The sequence below is a fragment of the Oryx dammah genome, unplaced genomic scaffold, assembly GCF_014754425.2.
Source record: "Oryx dammah isolate SB20612 unplaced genomic scaffold, SCBI_Odam_1.1 HiC_scaffold_21, whole genome shotgun sequence".
Taxonomy (NCBI): domain Eukaryota; kingdom Metazoa; phylum Chordata; class Mammalia; order Artiodactyla; family Bovidae; genus Oryx; species Oryx dammah.
Window position 1 is genome coordinate 66,732,518 of NW_024070205.1, and position 13,557 is coordinate 66,746,074.

The 13,557-nt window shown below is 38.7% G+C and overlaps 1 pseudogene; it reads right to left on the reverse strand.

The window, feature by feature from the left end:
* Positions 1 to 1,367: 1,367 nt before the first annotated feature.
* On the reverse strand, positions 1,368 to 1,486 carry LOC120880696 (annotated as a pseudogene).
* Between the last annotated feature and the right edge of the window lie 12,071 nt (positions 1,487 to 13,557).

Consider the following 13,557-nt stretch of genomic DNA (forward strand, 5'->3'; position numbering starts at 1 on the left):
TTCATAACTTGAATTCTCATAACTTTTAATTTTGTTTTCAGGATAGATAGCAGGCTTTGATGTAATCACATACAGAGAGTCACATTTTTCTTTTAAAAAAAAATCTTTTAAAGTATTTCTACTTGACAAAATAAATTTTACTAGGAAGAAATCAATTAGCTAAAACATTCTTCTTTACTCTTTAAAAAATATATTTTTTCATTGAGTGACTCAAATCAAAATATTAAAACACTCCGGTGGATATAGAACAGTGATAGTGTATACTAGCATTTTTTAAAATTTAAATATAGAATAATAAGATTTAAATTAAAGTTTCCAATGATGCATTTAATTTAGCTTTAATAAGATTTTGGCAGTTTTAAATAACAGCCAATGAATTCCCAAAATCATATTTTAAGATACAATGATAGGTATGAATAGGTATTAGTCAAATTCATTCAAAATTCTTAATGATGGTTAAAAAAATCAAAATTTGAGTATTGTAATCAGTGTGATGTAGTACAAAGAACACAGGAATGAGACTAAAGGTGACTGGCTTGCAGCTGATGAGTAGATCAGATGTCATTCTATTTATCTATTCAAATAAATCCAAAATTTCAGAAATAAAAATAAATAACAATACTGGCACATTTAAAGACAAATAATGAAAATAGATACTGGTTTCTGCTGACCATGGAACTTTCAAAATTCACTTTCATTCCTGTCAAAATATTCTCTAAACTCCATTCCATAGCAAACCAGAAAAACTTAAGACTGGGGTCCTCTTTCTTTCCTTGGCCTGGCTGGGCTGTATATGTTTTGTAGCATCAAATGTGTTTCAACTTTTCAAACATGCTCCAACCATGCATATAGCAAAGTAAATTGAATTAGAAATGTTCAATATCACAAATGATTCCATTAATTTTCCGTTATTTTCTGCTAGAAAATACACTATATGCTTAATGACAATTTTTACATCCCTTTTGAATTGTAAACGTAACAGTTTAATTTTCAGGAAGCCCTATAGGACCACAGGAAGCACCAAATTGATTGACTTATTTGGTGTTAAGTGAAAAATGAAGGTTGCTCAGTCCTTTTCAACTCTTTGTGACCCCATGGATTATACAGTCCATGGAATTCTCCAGGGCAGAATACTGGAGTAGGTAGCCCTTCCCTTCTCCAGGGGATCTTCCCAACCCGGGAATCAAACCCAGGTCTCCTACATTGCAGGTGGATTCTTACCAACTGAGACACCAGGGAAGCCCAAGAATACTGGAGTGAATAGGTATCGCTTCTCCAGGGGATCTTCCTGACCCAGGAGTTGAACTGGGGTCTCCCGTATTGCAGGCAAATTCTTTACCAACTGAGCTATCAGGGAAGCCCAAAAAAGTCTACAGCACCCTGTATTCCCAGGCAGTCTCCCATCCAAGTACTAACCAGAATTGACCTTGCTTTACTTTCAAGATCAGATGAGATCTGGTGCATTCAGGGTAGTATGGCAGTAACCTAGAATTGGTAATGTGATAAAAATCATGATTCTTATTCCTGACAGACTTACATCTGCATAAAATTCAAAGAACCCATACACCATACCACTGCTCATGAACAGTTTACCAAGACACTGATGATGGAATAAGACCATTCACGGAGATCCAGGCTTACTAAACTTCTTTAAGCTCCTCCAGGAAGAAATGTTTTGCTATCTCATGCTTTTTAAGAATTTTCTATTGGGCACATCTCCAGTAGCATATTGGGCACCTACTGACCTGGGGAGTTCCTCTTTCAGTATCCTATCATTTTGCCTTTTCATATTGTTCATGGGTTCTCAAGGCAAGAATACTGAAGTGGTTTGCAATTCCCTTCTCCAGTGGAGCACATTCTGTCAGACCTCTCCACCATAACCCACCCCTCTTGGGTGGCCCCACAGGGCATGGCTTAGTTTCATTGGACAAGTGAAGGTGAAAGTGAAAGTTAAGTCACTCACTCATGTCCAACTCTTTTCAACCCCATGGACTGTAGCCTATCAGGCTCCTCAGTTCATGGAAATTTCCAGGCAAGAGTACTGGAGTGGGTTGCCATTTTCTTCACCACTGGATCTTCCCAACCCAGGGATCAAACTTAGGTCTCCCACATTGTGGGCAGACACTTTACCATCTGAGCTTACTACGGAAGTCCGAGTTAGACAAGGGTGTGACCTAAATCAAATCCCTTTTGATTATGCAGTGAAAGTGAGAAATACATTTAAGGGACTAGCTCTGATAGATAGAGTGCCTGATGAACTATGAACTGAGGTTCGTGACATTGTACAGGAGACAGAGATCAAGAGCATCCTGATGGAAAAAAAATGCAAAAAAGCAAAATGGCTGTCTGGGGAGGCCTTACAAATAGCTGTGAAAAGAAGAGAAGCCAAAAGCCAAGGAGAAAAGGAAAGATATAAGCATCTGAATGCACAGTTCCAAAGAATAGCAAGGAGAGATAAGAAAGCCTTCCTCAGCAATCAATGCAAAGAAATAGAGGCAAACAACAGAATGGGAAAGACTAGAGATCTCTTGAAGAAAATTAGAGATACCAAGGGAAAATTTCATGCAAAGATAGGCACAATAAAGGACAGAAATGGTATGGACCTAACAGAAGCAGAAGATATTAAGAAGAGATGGCAAGAATACACAGAAGAACTATACAAAAAAGATCTTCATGACCCAGATAATCACGATGGTGTGATCACTCATCTAGAGCCAGATGTCCTGGAATGTGAAGTCAAGTGGGCCTTAGGAAGCATCACTACGAACAAAGCTAGTGGAGGTGATGGAATTCCAGTTGAGCTATTTCAAATCCTGAAAGATGATGCTGTGAAAGTGCTGCACTCAATATGCCAGCAAATTTGGAAAACTCCGCAGTGGCCACGGGACTGGAAAAGGTCAGTTTTCATTCCAATCCCAAAGAAAGGCAATGCCCAAAATGCTCAACTACCACACAATTGCACTCATCTCACATGCTAGTAAAGTAATAGTCAAAATTCTCTAAGCCAGGCTTCAGCAATACATGTACTATGAACTTCCAGATGTTCAAGCAGGTTTTAGAAAAGGCAGAGGAACCAAAGATCAAATTGCCAACATATGCTGGGTCATGGAAAAAGCAAGAGAGTTCCAGAAAGACATCTATTTCTGCTTTATTGACTATGCCAAAGCCTTTGACTGTGTGAATCACAATAAACTGGAAAATTCTGAAAGAGATGGGAATCCCAGACCACCTGACCTGCCTCTTGAGAAATCCGTATGCAGGTCAGGAAGCAACAGTTAGAACTGGACATGGAACAACAGACTGGTTCCAAATAGGAAAAGGAGTACGTCAAAGCTGTATATTGTCACCCTGCTTATTTAACTTATATGCAGAGTACATCATGAGAAACGCTGGACTGGAAGAAACACAAGCTGGAATCAAGATTGCCAGGAGAAATGTCAATAACCTCAGATATGCAAATGACACCACCCTTATGGCAGAAAGTGAAGAAGAACTAAAAAGCCTCTTGATGAAATTCAAAGAAGAGAGTGAAAAAATTGGCTTAAAGCTCAACATTGAGAAAACGAAGATCATGGCATCTGGTCCCATCACTTCATGGGAAATAAATAGGGAAACATTGGAAACAGTGTCAGACTTTATTTTGGGAGGGCTCCAAAATCACTGCAGATGGTGTGTGCAGCCATGAAATTAAAAGCTGCTACTCCCTGGAAGAAAAGTTATGACCAACCTAGATAGCATATTGAAAAGCAGAGACATTACTTTGCCAACAAAGGTCCATCTAGTCAAGGCTATGGTTTTCCCAGTGGTCATGAATGGATGTGAGAGTTGGCCTGTGAAGAAAACTGAGCACTGAGAAATTGATGCTTTTGAACTGTGGTATTGGAGAAGACTCTTGAGGGTTCCTTGTACTGCAAGGAGATCGAACCAGTTCATTCTAAAGGAGATCAGTCCTTGGTGTTCTTTGGAAGGAATGATGCTAAAGCTGAAACTCTAGTACTTTGGCCACCTCATGTGAAGAGTTGACTCATTGGAAAAGACTGATGCTGGGAGGGATTGGGGGCAGGAGGAAAAGGGGACGGACAGAGGATGAGATGGCTGGATGGCATCACTAACTCGATGGACGTGAGTTTGAGTGAACTCTGGCAGATGGTGATGGACAGGGAGGACTGGTGTGCTGTGATTCATGGGGTCGCAAAGAGTTGGACATGACTGAGCAACTGAACTGAAGGAACTGACTGGGCACGTTTCCTCAACTCTTATTATCTAAAAATCCCCAAATAGGTCAATTTCCACTTAAGGTTCCAGGTTGATTATTGCAATTTCCAGAAATCCTAGGAATCTCACACAGTACTAGGCAATCCCTTGGCCTAGCAGTTACTGCTTTACACTTTAATATCCTGCTTTCCCTTCCATGTCTCACTACTGTGTCCTGGATGCTAGGTTGAAGCCATAGAAAGGCTGGAATCTTGAATTGTGTGTTCATGGTGTTATCAACAACACTTAGTTGCTTGCCAAATGAATGAACACATGAATGATCAATGTAATAGACTAAAAAGTCCAGGACTGAAACTGCAGAAGTACAATGCTGAGTTAGACCAAAGTCTGTGTAGTGCTTTTAGCTAAAAAGTTAAGACTTTTAATAAGGCATATAAAATGGTTTTGTAATTTATTATAATCTTGATACTTTTAAAACGTTTATTAACTTTTGCACACAAAGAGACTCTGGATTACTCACATTTTAAGGTAAGAAAAATTCACCTATTAAAGGGTAACAGGTACCACTATACTCACGATAATGAAAATTTATATGCATCGTTTCCTCAGTAGGCCACCAAAAGGTCAAGTGTTTACCAAAAGTGAGTCATTTATTTTAATAGTCTAGAAGAACTGCAAATCTACTTAAAACAAATAAAAATACACGGATTGTTGGTACACACCCATGTGTGTGTGTGTGTGTGTGTGTGTGTGTGTGTGTGTGTATGCACACATATATATGGGACTTCCCTGGTGGCTCAGTCATTAAAGAATCTACCTGCAATACAGGAGACCTGGTTTCAATCCCTGAGCCGGGAAGATCCCCTAGAGAAGGAAATGGCTACCCACTCCACTATCCTTGCCTGGAGAATCCCATGGACAGAGGAACCTGGCGGGCTACAGTGCATGGGGTCACAAAGAGTCAGACACGACTGAGAGACTAAGGACACACACAAATGATGTATATATATGCATATATTCTGGGGAAATATTGAGTTGTGCCAAATTATAGCTCCTGTTTAAAAACTAATCCTGAGTGATTGAAGGGTTGATATAGATACTTTTAGCTCTTTTTTGAAGTGTACCAACCATTGTTCTAGGGCTTCCATGATAGCACAGTTGGTAAAGAGTCTGCCTGCAATGCAGGAGACCCAGGTTCAATTTCTGAGTTGGGAAGATCCCCTGGAGGAGGAAATGACAACTCACTCCAGCATTCTCACCTGGAGAATCTCCTGACAAGGGAACCTGGCAAGCTATGGTCTATGGGTGCACAAGAGTTGGACATGACTGAGTGACAGCACACACAATCATTGTTCTACACATAATTTTATAATAAAGTTTGCTCTGTTTGATCAATTATTAAAGTATAGAAATCTACTGATTCTACATGCTGTCCACCACTCTGCATATTGCTAATAAGCTTAACTTTATTTTTGACCACTGAAGACTTGGAATAACCAAAGCAATATTGAGAAAAAAGAACAAAGCTGGAAGTATCATGCTCCCTAACTTCAGACTACACTACAAATTCATTTGATTTCTCTGGACATTTAAACAGATATGGGTTCACTTTGGTTAAACACTATAAACTCATTTTAATCAGTATCTTAGGGCAGCTGACCTGCTTTCCATCTCTGTCCCTCTATCTCAGTTGTGACTAGCTGAGTTCAATTTGCTATGGAACATTCAGCCTAACATCAGACATTAAAAAAAAAAAAATTTAAGAAATTCTATAACACAGCTGACTGTGTTCCTTTATGTTAAGATGCTTATGATTTCAAATTTGCTATTTTAAGATACAAATAGTAAACAAGATAGGATATAATTTAATGCAGAGGTGCTTGCAGGAGGGTTGCTTGGTTTTTATTGTTTGGAAAAAAAAGAGAGAGAGAGAGAGATGGATGAGGGGGATAACAGAAAAAAGCTTAAAATATCTATAACACTTTTAGATTATAGATGTCCCCAATTACAGTTATACAGAATCCAATTTAAAACACTTGCTGATAGAGCAGTTGAAGATAACAAGCTTCCTAAAATTTCTTGAAGGACGTGAAATCTGGATACAGATCTCTCATTTCTTACTTTTTCTGTAGTAATATCACAAGCAACAGGTGAAATATTCCTAACCACTCAGAAGAGATTTCTGTTGTATAACATCAACTTAGAGTTTTATGGAAGGTAAAATTAAATTAAATTTTATAGTATTAAGATCACTAAGTAGAAATATAAATAAACTATAAAGAAATATAATATCCCATGCCCAGAGGCCTTCTGAAATAAAAGAGTGTATTAAAGGGTGTATTAAAAAGACAGATCCTTTCAACATTATATCAGAAAGTAAGGTATTCTATTTTTCTAGGTGCTCAAGGCTAAAATTTCATGTTTGGGAACGCATGTACACCCATGGTGGATTCATGTCAATGTATGGCAAAACCAATACAGAATTGTAAAGTAAAATAAAAAAATAAATAAATTTAAAAAAAGAGTAAGAAATAAAGTTAAAATACTTAGGATTAAAAAAATAAAAAAATAAACATCTGTCATTTATAGAAGGCCCTGCCAAGAAATGCAGAGAAACCAGACAATGACCAAAAAAAAAACAACAACAACCCCAAACCCCAAAACTCTGCTTGTTTGCTTTCCTGAGCAACTAGCAAATATACACAAAATTATTTTTAAGAGATAATTGTTTAATACCTCTATTCAATAACAATCAAATTAATTTAGCCTATAATATATGCCAGGGATTGTGCCTAAACCCTACAGAGTCAGAGACGAACATGACACTCAAAGAATTTGAAAAGAATTGGAGAGAGACAAATTTTAAATGTAGTAACAGAAAAAAAAAAAAAAACTTTTGGAGAATGAAAAAAATACACACACATGGAATCTAAACTGGGTTGCAAGGGAAGAAGGAACAATGAATAAATGCAAAAATCATCTTGAGGAAAAAAATGATTCCTTTCAGAAACTGAAATAAGGTGAATATGATTGAAACTTCTAGAAAATGGAAAAAAAAACTAAAATAAAAGTTTCAGAATTACAGAACAGTTATATCATGTATTATTCACTCAAGTTTGATGGAGAATTTTGTCTGGTTTTTATTCTAAAGTTAATGACAATTCAGTGAAGAGCATTTCAGCAGAGGATCGCCACAAGATTTATATCGAATATTTGGCTCACTGTGATTTGGGATTGGGGTAAAAGAGAATGACCAAAGACCAGCTAGCATGCACTTAGTTTACAGTAATATAGGGAAGTCTGGGTAGCATAGAGTGTCAGAAACACTGGTGTAGAATTGGTAGGAATTAGGATTTGTATTGACTGGATACAGAGGATGTGTTTGAAAGAGATTTACAAGATGACTCACAACTTTCTGACAAGAGAAACTGGAGGTAATTAGTAATTGTACTGCAGGGGAAGATGAGGATATGATAAAATCTAATTGCCTGCTTATCTTTATTCACAAAATAGGTATTACAGATTCCTCCCAAACCATAAGGATAAGAGATTAGCCCCCTCATAAACATAACTATCCAAGAATCAACAAAATAGTATTTGCTTATTATCTGTAGTTACAACTGCAAGATCACTTTCAATTGTAAATTATATACAAGAAAAAAAAAGTCTACAATTATTCCCCTTTTGTCACCAACAAAGGCAATTAACAATTCCTAGGAAACAAAAATAGAAACTTGGTAATAAAGAGTAACCTTTTTATTTTCCTTTGTGCCTAGTCTAGTTTCAACTGCTCACAGGAGGCTGTGCAGAGGCCTCACATCTATCCTTTCAGAGTTCCTGGTGCTAAACTGCTGTTTCAGCACCTGTGCTCAGGACTGTGTGCATATGCTGTGTGTGACACTCTATCCAAGATGGCGGCAGTGGCTGTGTGCAGAGACACCCCTCTCAGTGCTCTATATGGGCTAGGAGCAGAACAACTGTGCCAGCCCCAAGAGAACCCCACCCCTCATCCTCGGAGAGAACCCTAGAAGGTAGCCCCACTCACAGCCTGTCCAGAGAGCTTGTATTCTAGAGCAGAGCTCACACCAGTCCATTCTCTGATCAAAGAATAAACTTTCCTTTGCTTCTGAACCCAACTTGGTCTTATTCTGTGGCTTCAGACTGAATGACACCCCACAAGAGGCACAGAAAGATCAGTTGATTTTGTTGTTTAGTCACTAAGTCATGTCCAACACTTTTCTGACCCCGTGGACTGTGGCCCACCTGGCTCCTCTGTCCATGGGGTTTCCCAGGCAAGAGTACTGAAGTGGGTTGCCATTTCCTTCTCCATAGGATCCTTTTGACCCAGGGATGGAACCCATGTCTCCTGTATCAGCAGGTCAATTCTTTACCACTGAGTCTCTTGGGAAGCCAAAAGGATTAGTAACACTTTCTATATCTACAGCCTTTTTCAGTGTAACTTTTGCAGGTTTTCCCATCTAAGATGAATTCTTTCCCTCATGTCTCAAACCTAGACTCAGTCTGTGAGTTGGCTTTGACTAACAGAATGAAGGGAAAACATCACCATACAATTCTGTGTCCAGTCGTCAACAGACCTTACTTGCTTCATTCCTTCTCTTCTACTTTCACAACAGGAACAAGTGAAACCCACAAATACCCTCAAATCTCAGAGGATTCTGCCTGGGCTGGAACAAATGCCATAAATGTATGTTCATGTGGATGGTACATGTGAGTTACCACCTAGGTGACATGGAAACTTATGACAAATCAGTAAGTGTTGCTCTAAAATTTGGTAAATGATACAATCATGTAAATACATTGAGTCTGAAGATGAGGGATAAAACTGACCATTTACATTGCATTATTTATCATTTTGGAGTTAATGCTTATTTTATTATTGTGGTATACACAGATGTCAGCAATAGTTTGGGGAGAAAATGAAGGTTTTGGGAACGGATACAGGGCAGAACCAGGGCTTCTAGAACATTCTTCAGAGAACAAACTTCAATCACTGGAGATTTGGGAAGGATTTCCCCAAAATACTGAGGCTCTCCAAGCTATCTGTACAACTCTACAATTGCCCCAACTGATGGGATGGAAATGACAAACATGATTTTATTTGGCTAAACAATAAAAATACAACCTGCAAAGACAAGATGAGAAAAGGGTTTGGTCTTAGACAGTGAAAGACAAATACTGTATGATTTTACTTCTATGTGGAATCTAAAAGAAAAGAAATGAACAAACGTAAACAGAAATATAGTTTTAAATACAGAGAACAAACAGGTGGTTACAGAAGGGAGAAGGAATGAAAGGGAAAGAATTGGTGTGAGAAATTAAAAAGTACAGACTTGTAGTTGTAAAACAAATGACTCATGAAATGTACAGTGTGGGGAATATAGTCAGTAACTATGTAATATCTAATATCTTTTCATGGTGATATATTTTAACTTATTTTGCTGATCAGTTTGAAATGTATACAAATATCTAATCATTATGCTGTGTAACAAGAATTAACATAATGCTGTAGGTCAATTGACTAGTTTTCTGTGAGTATGGTTTCAGTGTGTCTGCCCTCTGATGCCCTCTTGCAACACCTATCATCTTACTTGGGTTTCTCTTACCTTGGGCATGGGGTATCGCTTCACGGCTGCTCCAGCAAAGCACAGCCACTGCTCCTTACCTTGGATGGGTGGGCTATGGTGGAGAGGTCTGACAGAATGTGGTCCACTGGAGAAGGAATGGCAAACCACTTCAGTATTCTTGCCTTGAGAACACCATGAACAGTATGAAAAGGCAAAATGATAGGATACTGAAAGAGGAACTCCTCAGGTCAGTAGGTGCCCAATATGCTACTGGAGATCAGTGGAGAAATAAATCCAGAAAGAATGAAGGGATGGAGCCAAAGCAAAAACAATACACAGCTGTGGATGTGACTGGTGATAGAAGCAATGTCCAATGCTGTAAAGAGCAATATTGCCTAGGAACCTGGAATGTCAGGTCCATGAATCAAGGCAAATTGGAAGTGGTCAAACAACAGATGGCAAGAGTGAACGTCGACATTCTAAGAATCAGAGAACTAAAATGGACTAGAATGGGTGAATTTAACTCAGATGGCCATTATATCTACTACTGCGGGCAGGAATCTCTCAGAAGAAATGGAGTAGCCATCATGGTCGACAAAAGAGTCTGAAATGCAGTACTTGGACACAATCTCAGAAACAACAGAATGATCTCTGTTCGTCTCCCAGGCAAACCATTCAATATCATGGTAATCCAAGTTTATGCCCCAAACAGTAACGCTGAAGAAGCTGAAGTTGAATGGTTTTATGAAGACCTACAAGACCTTTTAGAACTAACACCCAAAAAAGATGTCCTTTTCATTTTAGGGGACTGGAATGAACAGTAGGAAGTCAAGAAACCCCTGGAGTAACAGGCAAATTTGGCCTTGGAATGCGGAATGAAGTAGGGCAAAGACTAATAGAGTTTTGCCAAGAACATGCACTGGTCATAGCAAACACCGTCTTCCAACAACACAAGAGAAGACTCTACACATGGACATCACCAGATGGTCAACACTGAAATCAGGTTGATTATATTCATTGCAGCCAAAGATGGATAAGCTCTATACAGTTAGCAAAAACAAGACCGGGAGCTGACTGTGGCTCAGATCATGACCCCCTTCCTTATTGCCAAATTCAGACTTAAATTGAAGAAAGTAGGGAAAACCACTAGACCATTCAGGTATGACCTAAATCAAATCCCTATGATTATACAGTGGAAGTGAGAAATAGATTTAAGGGCCTGGATCTGAGAGATAGAGTGCCTGATGAACTATGAAATGAGGTTCATGACATTGTACAGGAGACAGGGATCAAGACCATCCCCATTGGAAAAAAAATGCAAAAAAGCAAAATGGTTGTCTGGGGAGGCCTTACAAATAGCTGTGAAAAGAAGAGAAGTGAAAAGCAAAGGAGAAAAGGAAAGATATATAAGCATCTGAATGCAGAGTTCCAAAGAATAGCAAGAAGAGATAAGAAAGCCTTCCTCAGTGATCAATGCAAAGAAATAGAGGAAAACAACGGAATGGGAAAGACTAGAGATCTCTTCAAGAAAATTAGAGATACCAAGGGAAAATTTCATGCAAAGATGTGCTCAATAAAGGACAGAAATGGTATGGACCTAACAGAAGCATAAGATATTAAGAAGAGGTGGCAACAATACATAGAAGGACTGTACAAAAAAGACCTCCACGACCTGGATAATCACAATGGTGTGATCACTCATCTAGAGCCAGACATCCTGGAATGTGAAGTCAAGTGGGCCTTAGAAACCATCACTATGAACAAAGTTAGTGGAGGTGATGGACTTCCAGTGGAGCTGTTTCAAATCCTGAAAGAAGATACTGTTAAAGTGCTGCACTCAATATGCCAGCAAATTTGGAAAACTCCGCAGTGGCCACAGGACTACCTGACCACCTGACCTGCCTCTTGAGAAATCTGTATGCAGGTCAGGAAGCAACAGTTAGAACTGGACATGGAACAACAGACTGGTTCCAAATAGGAAAAGGAGTACGTCAAGGCTGTATATTGTCACCCTGCTTATTTAACTTATATGCAGAGTACATCATGAGAAACGCTGGACTGGAAGAAACACAAGCTGGAATCAAGATTGTCGGGAGAAATATCAATAACCTCAGATATGCAGATGACACCACCCTTATGGCAGAAAGTGAAGAGGAGCTAAAAAACCTCTTGATGAAAGTGAAAGAGGAGAGTGAAAAGGTTGGCTTAAACCTCAACATTCAGAAAACGAAGATAATGGCATCCAGTCCCATCACTTCATGGCAAATAGATGGGGAAAGAGTGGAAACAGTGTCAGACTTTATTTTTTGGGCTCCAAAATCACTGCAGATGGTGACTGCAGCCATGAAATTAAAAGACGCTTACTCCTTGGAAGAAAAGTTATGACCAACCTAGATAGCATATTAAAGAGCAGAGACATTACTTTGCCAACTAAGGTCCAGCTAGTCAAGGCTATGGTTTTTCCAGTAGTCATGTATGGATGTGAGAGTTGGACTGTGAAGAAGGCTGAGCACCGCAGAACTGATGCTTTTGAACTGTGGTGTTGGGGAAGACTCTTGAGAGTCCCTTGGACTGCAAGGAGATCCAACCAGTCCATTCTGAAGGAGATCAACCCTGGGATTTCTTTGGAAGGAATGATGCTAAAGCTGAAACTCCAGTACTTTGGCCACCTCATGCGAAGAGTTGACTCATTGGAAAAGACTCTGATGCTAGGAGGGATTTGGGGCAAGATGAGAAGGGGACGACAGAGGATGAGATGGCTGCATGGCGTCACTGACTCAATGGACGTGAATCTGAGTGAACTCCGGGGGTTGGTGATGGACAGGTAGGCCTGGCGTGCTGTGATTCATGGGGTCACAAAGAGTCAGACACGACTGAATGACTGAACTGAACTGAACTGAACTGTAGGTCAATTATGCTTCAAAAGCCAACAGACAAACAGGCGTAAGGTTTGTGATGACCAGAGGTGGGGATGTCAGGAGAATGGGAATAGGGTGTAAGCATTCAAAATGTGCAACCTTCCAGTTATAAGATGAATAAACATTAGAAATGTAACCTACAACTTGATGAATGTAATTAGAACTGCTCTGTGTTACATATGAATGTTAAAAGTAAATCCCAAGAGTTCTCATCAAAAGAAGACATTTTTTTTCTATTTCTTTATATTTATGTCCATGTGGGATTATGGATGTTCTTTAAATTTATGATAATCTCTTCATGATACATTAAAATCAAAACCATTCTGCTACACACTTTAAACTTATCTATTACTGCATCCTACTTATATCTCAATACAACTGAAAAGGAGAGAAAAAAAAGGAAGAAAATATAGTCTGCCAAGGCCAGATGATAACTTATTAATAATGAGTAGATTCATAAGGGAGAATGAAGCCTATATGAAGGAAACAAATTGGATGACTGGGAATATTAGTATAGTTAACAATAATTGAAAAACAAAATAATGGTCCAGATCAAAATACATGGCTCCCAAAATAAATCAGTTAACAAAAATTCTTGTGAAAACATTCTACATCAAGTATTCACACAATTCCCTTTACCAGGTGAGGAAACTAGGGAACAGTAATGTCATTTATCCTTCCAAAGTTTATACAACTAAGAAAAAATTAGGATTATATCTTTTAAAGTTGTTTTACTGAAAATTCATTAGCAAGTTTGGAACTCTACCTTCTGTTCATCCAAGGACCATATCAAAATCAATGGATGCTTTTCCTGACAATATGTTTAATAGAAGTAAGGA